Source organism: Hyaena hyaena, unplaced genomic scaffold (genome assembly GCF_003009895.1).
Source record: "Hyaena hyaena isolate Hyena2069 unplaced genomic scaffold, ASM300989v1 scaffold_405, whole genome shotgun sequence".
In the NCBI taxonomy this organism is placed as follows: domain Eukaryota; kingdom Metazoa; phylum Chordata; class Mammalia; order Carnivora; family Hyaenidae; genus Hyaena; species Hyaena hyaena.
This window is the reverse complement of record NW_024081039.1, coordinates 334389-341437: the sequence shown is the minus strand read 5'-3', so window position 1 is coordinate 341437 and position 7049 is coordinate 334389. Positions and strand designations below refer to the sequence as shown.

The window sequence follows — 7049 nt, the reverse complement described above, 5'->3', positions numbered from 1 at the left end:
TGGACGCTTAATCAACTGAGTCACACAGGCACCCCATTTTTTAAAAGAAATTTTTTAAGTTTATTTATTTTTGAGAGAGAGATGGAGGGAGGGGCAGAGAGGGAGAGAGAGAATCCCAAGCAGGCTCCTCACTGTCAGCATGGAGCCTGATGCAGGGCTTGAACTCACAACATGACCTGAGCTGAAACCCAGAACGGGATGCTCAATAGACTGAGCCACCCAGGTGCCCCTGAAACCCATATGATTCTTATACATAGTCACCATCTAGCTGGTACCTGTCCATGTCAATATTTGCAAAGTAAAGGTACGGTTTTCAGGTGGTGATTGTTTATTGCTTGGAATAATGCACACCGAAGGCTGGCCCAGGGCCTGGCACGTACCTAGGGATTCAAGGAAGAGTGACTCTTCTTATGGCTAGTTTGGTCTATTAGCTGCTTTTTAAAAAAAATGTTGATTTACTTATTTATGAGAGAGAGAGAGCACAAGCAGGGGAAGGGCAGAGAAAGAGGGAGACACAGAATCTGAAGCAGGCTCCAGGCTCCGAGCTGTCAGTACAGAGTCCGATGCGGGGCTTGAACCCATGAACCGTGAGATCATGACCTGAGCCAAAGTCGGATGCTTAACCGACTGAGTCACCCAGGCGCCCCTATTAGCTTTTTATTTCATTCATAAAATATTTATCATGAGCCTCCAATGTACAAAGAGCTGTGGTAGATAAGATCAAAGTCATGAAAATGCATTTCTTGTTTCCCTAGAATTGAAAATAAAAGGAAAATAAGGGGGAAAAAAAAGTCCATCGTATCACCACACTCAGAGGCCCCAGGCAGTCCTGGCGGGCTATTCAGTCTTACTAAACAAATGTCATGTGTTCTTCCTAGAAGCAGAACTCTCATGCTATTTCCATAAGCCACGGAGAGAAATACCTAAAGTGAAGAGAAGGGAAGAGCTGTAAAAAGCAGAACAATTCAGGGCTGTCTGTTAAACCTCACTACCCCGACCTAAAACTCCCGTGCGCTCGCTCCCAAGGCTCGCCTGCCTCACAATCATGCCCCACCGGAAATGTCTCCCACTAGAATGTAACTGTTAGAGGCTCACTTGGCATGTTCTTTTGAAAATGTAATTGTTTTTTGGGGGGGAGGATTAAGGAACTATTGGTTCCTTGTTTAAAACCAGCCTAATAAATATTCAGTAGATTAAGTTGATTGAAATGAAAAGGAAGTGAATAATTTTGTAACACAGTTACTAACCCTGTTAGAAATTAGATACCTGTGTTCTGAGCACGACTGGGTCAGCTAAAACAGCGATCCAAGTTTTTTTCCTCAGTGGGCACAGTTATCAGATCCAGCTACATATTTTGTGGGTCCCAGAACAAGATGACAATCTATTAACCTTTGTTCAAAAATGATTAAGAATTTCAAAAGAATGAAATCAATCTTACCTCACACTGTACACAAGCATTAACTTGTAATAGACTAAACACTTAAATGTGAGATCTGGAACTACAAAACTTCTAGAAAAAAAAGTGTAGGGGAAAATCTCCTTGACATTGGTCTTGGTAATGGTTTTTGGATCTGAAAGCAAAAGTACAGCAAAAAAGCAAAAATATGTTAGCAGGATTCTATCAAACCAAAAAAATCTGTACAACAAAAGAAATAATAAACAAAAACAAAAAGGCAACCTATGGAATGGGAGAAAATATTTGCAAACCATACATCTCAGGGGTTAATATCCAAACTATATAAGGAACTCATATATCTCAATAGCAAAAATCCAAATAACTGGATTAAAAAATGGGTAGAGGATCAAAACAGACATTTTCCCAAAGAAGACATACCAATGGCCAACAGGTATATGAAAAGGAACTCAACATTGCTCATCATCAGGGAAATTCAAATCAAAACCACAATGAGATACCATTTCCCACCTGTTAGAATGGCTATTATCAAAAGACAACACATAACAAGTGTTGTGAGGGTTTGAAGAATAGGGAGCCCTTGGGTACTATTTGTGGAAATGTAAACCGATGCAACCACTTTGGAAAACAGTTCTTCAAAAATTTAGAACTCACTGAGCCCCCCAAGTCCCCAAAAGACTACAGTGAATTCTTAAGTCCAAAGGAAAATAATCTCAGATTGAACTGAAAACGCTGAAAGGAATCAAAAAGAACAAAGAGGCTAATACACAGATAAACATAAAGGAATATTGTTTTGTGAAGCCATACTAGTAATGTCTCATGGAAATTAAAATGAGTGACAAGGGCAATACAAAAGTCTATAGGGGTAACAATAGAATTAAAACTGTTGGAAGGTGTTAGGATTTGAGGGTATAGTTTACTAGACTCTATTAATTATTCATGATTTGGTCATTAGTGTAAACACAAAGATTTGTGTATGATTATAACTAAAAAGTTTATACAGGGATCAATGGAATAATAAAATACTTAATTCAAAGCAAGAGTGAATACTTAATTCAAGTTAAGAGATTAAAGGAACACTAACCAGTTAGGTCAAAGCTTGGAGAAAGAATACGATGGCTGGAAATCATCTCAAATTTACCAGCAATTACATGAAATAAAAATGTACAAAATATTAATTTCTTTTTAAAGGCCCTGTGATTCATTCTTTAGAATCTCTGACAAATATTTTGGACATTCCTTTATTGAAACAAAAAAAAAGAATTTCAAGACAGGAATAGCAGAGCATTACACCAAGTGTAGAGACCTTTTAAGCATGGGACTCCTGTGCAACTGTACAGGCTGTAGCCAGTGATGCCTCCCCTGACAATTAAGTTTTCCCACAAAAAATAGTTGTCACCTATGATTAGGATAATCAGATAATTTCAAAAGGAGGTGGAATTTGAGCTGTATCTTGAGAAACAGGTGACAATTCAGTTTTTTAATGCAGAAAGAATGGTGTAAGCAAGGATACAACAATGAAACAGGTCAGGCTGTATTCTTCGGATGTCAGCTAGACCAGCTTTCCTGGAGCAGAAGTTGTCCAGTGGAAAATAGAGCTAGAAAGATAGGTAGAGGGTAGATTATGACTTTGGGAAGCCATAAGAAACCATTAGAAAGTATCTTAAGGTGCCTGGGTGGCTCGATCAGTTAAGCACCTGACTTTGGCTCAGGTCATGATCTCATGGTTTGTGAGTTTGAGTCCCACTGAAGTGGGCACAAACCCTGCTTCAGGTGAGCACAAGCCCTGCTTCACGTGAGCGTGAGCCCTTCTTTGGGTGGCCCCACTTCTCTCTCTGCACACCCCCAACAACCTCTAAGCCCCTTGTGGGATTCTCTCTCTCCTCTCTCTCTGCCCCTCGCTCACTTGTGCCCTCTCTCACCCCCCCAAAAAAGTATCTTAAAGTAATGTCTCTGCTGTTTGGAGCAGCTGGACCCAAGAGGGAAGGAGACAGATGAGAAAACCCTTGGGTAGTTGAAGATATTTATTCATATAGTAGTTATGGCCACACTATAACTGAAATTTTGGGACTGAAAGAAGTGATATGCCCATTAGAATCTTAAAGGTCAAGACAATGCTGATATGAGCAAAAATATCCAAAGACACGTTAAAGAGATAAAATGGTTCCTTGGAATGCAAAAGTCAACAATAATTAGATTAAAGGTATTAACATATTTGAAGAAAGGAAATGCCTGTCCATAGGGGGTGTTTGGCTTGATTTGGTAACAAGGAGAGGACAGCCCAGAGGCCACCCTGGCAGGGCATGGGGACACCTATCCCGGACTCTGGTGCCTTCCCCGTCCTGACCTTGTGGGGAAGGCTACCTTAGCCTCATGCCGGTAAACATAGGGAAAGCAAGTTCCTGGGCTCTGATTCCAAGCTCATAAAACACTTTGCATAGCTTCTTGCCTAGAGGGAGAGAAGCTTCTGGAAAAAGACTCATGTGTCCCACACCCTTGTCAGTCAGACTCATTATAGGAGAGCATACTGGCATGCCAAAGTAGCTGTCACTCTCCCGAGCCTCGTTTGTGTGAGTCTGCCCCTCTGATGCAGAGCCACGACTACGGGGGTGACAAATCACTTCCTGAGCCTGCGAGGTGGGTGGCCACAAAATACCACTGTGCTTTGCACCATGACAACGTGCCGCTGTGGCCTTCTCGGTGACAGGCCAAACTTCCCCAGGGAATGCGTTCCTCAGTATTGCTACTTACCAAGTATCATCTTGCTTCTCTAAATGTCTAAACAATGGCATGGAAAGAAAAGAATCACCATGAGAGATGATTTTATTGTGATTTTAATTTCTATTATTATGGGGAATTTCAAACATTCAAAAGTAGATAGAACGGTAAAATGAACTTCCAGGTACCACTCATCTGGACCCAGATATCATCAACCGCTAGTATTAGTTAGGTTTGTCCAGAGAAACAGGACCAACAGGGAGGGGTGGGGGGTGGGGGGAGTGTGGGGGAAGAGGGAGAAAGAGAGAGAGAGAAGAAGAGAGAGAGAGAGAGAGATTTTAAGGAATTGACTCATGGAAGGTGGAGGCTTGGTTAGTCCAAAATCTGATGGAGTAGGCCAGCAGGGTGGAGGCCCCAGGAAGAGTGAAGTTCAAGTCCAAAGGCAGCCTGCTCCTATCTGTTTCATTTACTGAACACCTTTTTATGAAGAGTCCACCAGAATTCTACAGCAGGAAGCCTCTAGATGGTCTCCAATGATCCCCTGCTCCCAGTGTTTATTCCCTTGTATAATCCCCACCCTTTGAGTATAGGCCAAACTTACGAATTGCTTTTTAATAAGTTGAGTAGTGCCAAAGAGGTAGACGGTTATAACAACCAAGGTTGTTATAAAAAGACTGTGGTTTCCATCTTGAATGCCCTGGTGCACACACACACACTCTCTCTCTGTCTGTCTCTCTCTCATCCAAGCTGTCATGAGGACATCGGGCAGCCAGCGGAGAATTCCACATGGCAAGGAGCTGAGGTCTGCTTGCAACAATGCGAATACACTTGGATTTTACAGAGGTCTGCTGAGGCCTGCCCACATTTACACGAGCGAGCTTTGAGATATCTACTGCCTTGGCTGATGGTCCAACAGCAATCTCATGAGACACCCTCAGCCAGAGACACCCAGCTAAGCTCTATCTTAAATGAATGTTTGCTATTTGTAGTTATTAAATAGTGGGCTAATTTGTTATGTAGCAAGAGGTAATGAACACAAATTTGTACTAATAACTGAGAACAAAATAGTTAACAAGGCACATCTTGGTTAATATATCACCACTCTCCTCCTAAGTATGAAGTCTGATTCCTACCTTGAAAAAAATGGGCGCCCTGGGGAGTCCCATGTCTTTAGCGTCCACTTTGGGAGGTAGTCCACCATCCTTCCCTGTCTTCTCCTGCTGCATTTTCTTTTACCTCCATTGTAGTCTGGCCCTGCATTAGTAGCAGTTAGTCTCTAATTACTCCAGTTATGCTCCTTTAAGTTAAAATTTTTAATGTTTATTTTTGAGAGAGAGACAGAGACAGAGCGGGAGTGAGGAGAGGCAGAGAGAGAGAGGGAGACACAGAATCTGAAGCAGGCTCCAGGCTCTGAGCTGCCAGCACAGAGCCCGACGCGAGGCTTCAGCTCACAAACCATGAGATCATGACCTGAGCCGAAGTCGGGCGCTTAACTGACTGAGCCATTCAGGTGCCCTCCAATTATGCTTTTTAGTTAATAAGTTTATTATAGTTAATTGAATTGTATAAGTAGAACTTTATGCAACTATCCAGTATTGTAAGCTTCCAGATGAGAGCGGGGAGGTTCCCGATGGGGGCTCTAGCACAGACTGCATTAGGGACCCCAAATGTGCAGGTCTCTTGGGGAATGCAGGAGGGCCCTCCTGAGATTATGCGGATGCAAACTGATATTCAGGCTGAGGCATCTTGACTAGTTGTCATTCCAAGGAAACTGCTTTTCTTTTTTGTGTGTTATGGAATGTGGTTGGTGTTAAATGTATCTTTTTTTAAAAAGTGTATTTATTTTGAGAGAGACAGAGACAGCATGAATGGGGGAGGGGCAGAGAGAGAAAGAGAGAGAGAAAATCTCAAGCAGTCTCTGCACTGTCAGCACAGAGCCCTACTCGGAGCTTGAACTCATGAAACCAAGAGATCAGGACCTGAGCTGAAACTGAGAGTGAGACACTTAACCAGCTGAGCCACCCAGGTGCCCCTAAATGTATATTTAAAAATTTAAGAAAGGTAATTCTTTTACTCCATAAATAAGGAGAAAGGAAAGATAAGAACCAGTATATGGCCATTCCTTAAAAGTGGTATCAAGCTGGGGCGCCTGGGTGGCTCAGTCAGTTAAGCGTCTGACCGGCTCAGGTCATGATCTTGCGGTTCATGGGTTTGAGCCCCGTGTCGGGCTCTGTGCTGACTGCCAGCTCAGAGCCTGGAGCCTGTTTCAGATTCTGTATCTCCCTCTCTCTCTGACCCTCCTCTGCTCATGCTGTCTCTCTCTCTCTCTCTCTCTGAAATAAATAAAACATTAAAAAAAAAAAGTGGTATCAAGCTATAGTTAAATTTTTTAGAAATGTTTATTTTCTTAATTAATGTTTTTTTTTTTTTTTAGAGACAGAGATTGAGAGAGAGACAATGTGAGCAGGGAAGGGTCAGAGAGAGAGCCTGATGCAGGGCTCGAACCCAAGAACTGTGAGATTATGACCTGACCTGAGCTGAAGTCAGATGCTTAACCGACTGAGCCACCCAGGTGCCTCATAAAAATGTTTATTTATTTTTGAGAGAGACAGAGTGCAAACAGGAGAGGGGAAGAGGGAGAGGCAGACACAGAACCTCAAGAAGGCTCTAGACTCCAAGCTGTAAGCACAGAGCCTGACATGGGGCTCGAACTCACAAACTGTAAGTTCATGAACTGAGCTGAAGTCAGATGCTTAACCAACTGAACCCCCCAGGGGTCCTTGACAAAGCTCACTTAAAACTATAGCTTGGGGATCCCTGAGTGGCTCAGTCAGTTAAGGGTTAGATTCAGGCTCAGTCAGGATCTCACAATTTGAGCCCTGTGTGAGGCTCTGTGCTGAGAGCTGGAGCCTGGAGC

The 7049-nt window shown here is 42.8% G+C and overlaps 1 long non-coding RNA gene across 1 annotated transcript; it reads right to left on the bottom strand.

Moving 5' to 3' along the window:
* Positions 1-694: 694 nt before the first annotated feature.
* LOC120245170 lies at positions 695-5377 on the bottom strand. The gene is made up of 3 exons (XR_005531719.1): positions 5266-5377; positions 1267-1389; positions 695-923 (listed from the first exon to the last, which is right to left on the bottom strand). It is a non-coding gene; the product is annotated as an uncharacterized LOC120245170 (long non-coding RNA).
* Between the last annotated feature and the right edge of the window lie 1672 nt (positions 5378-7049).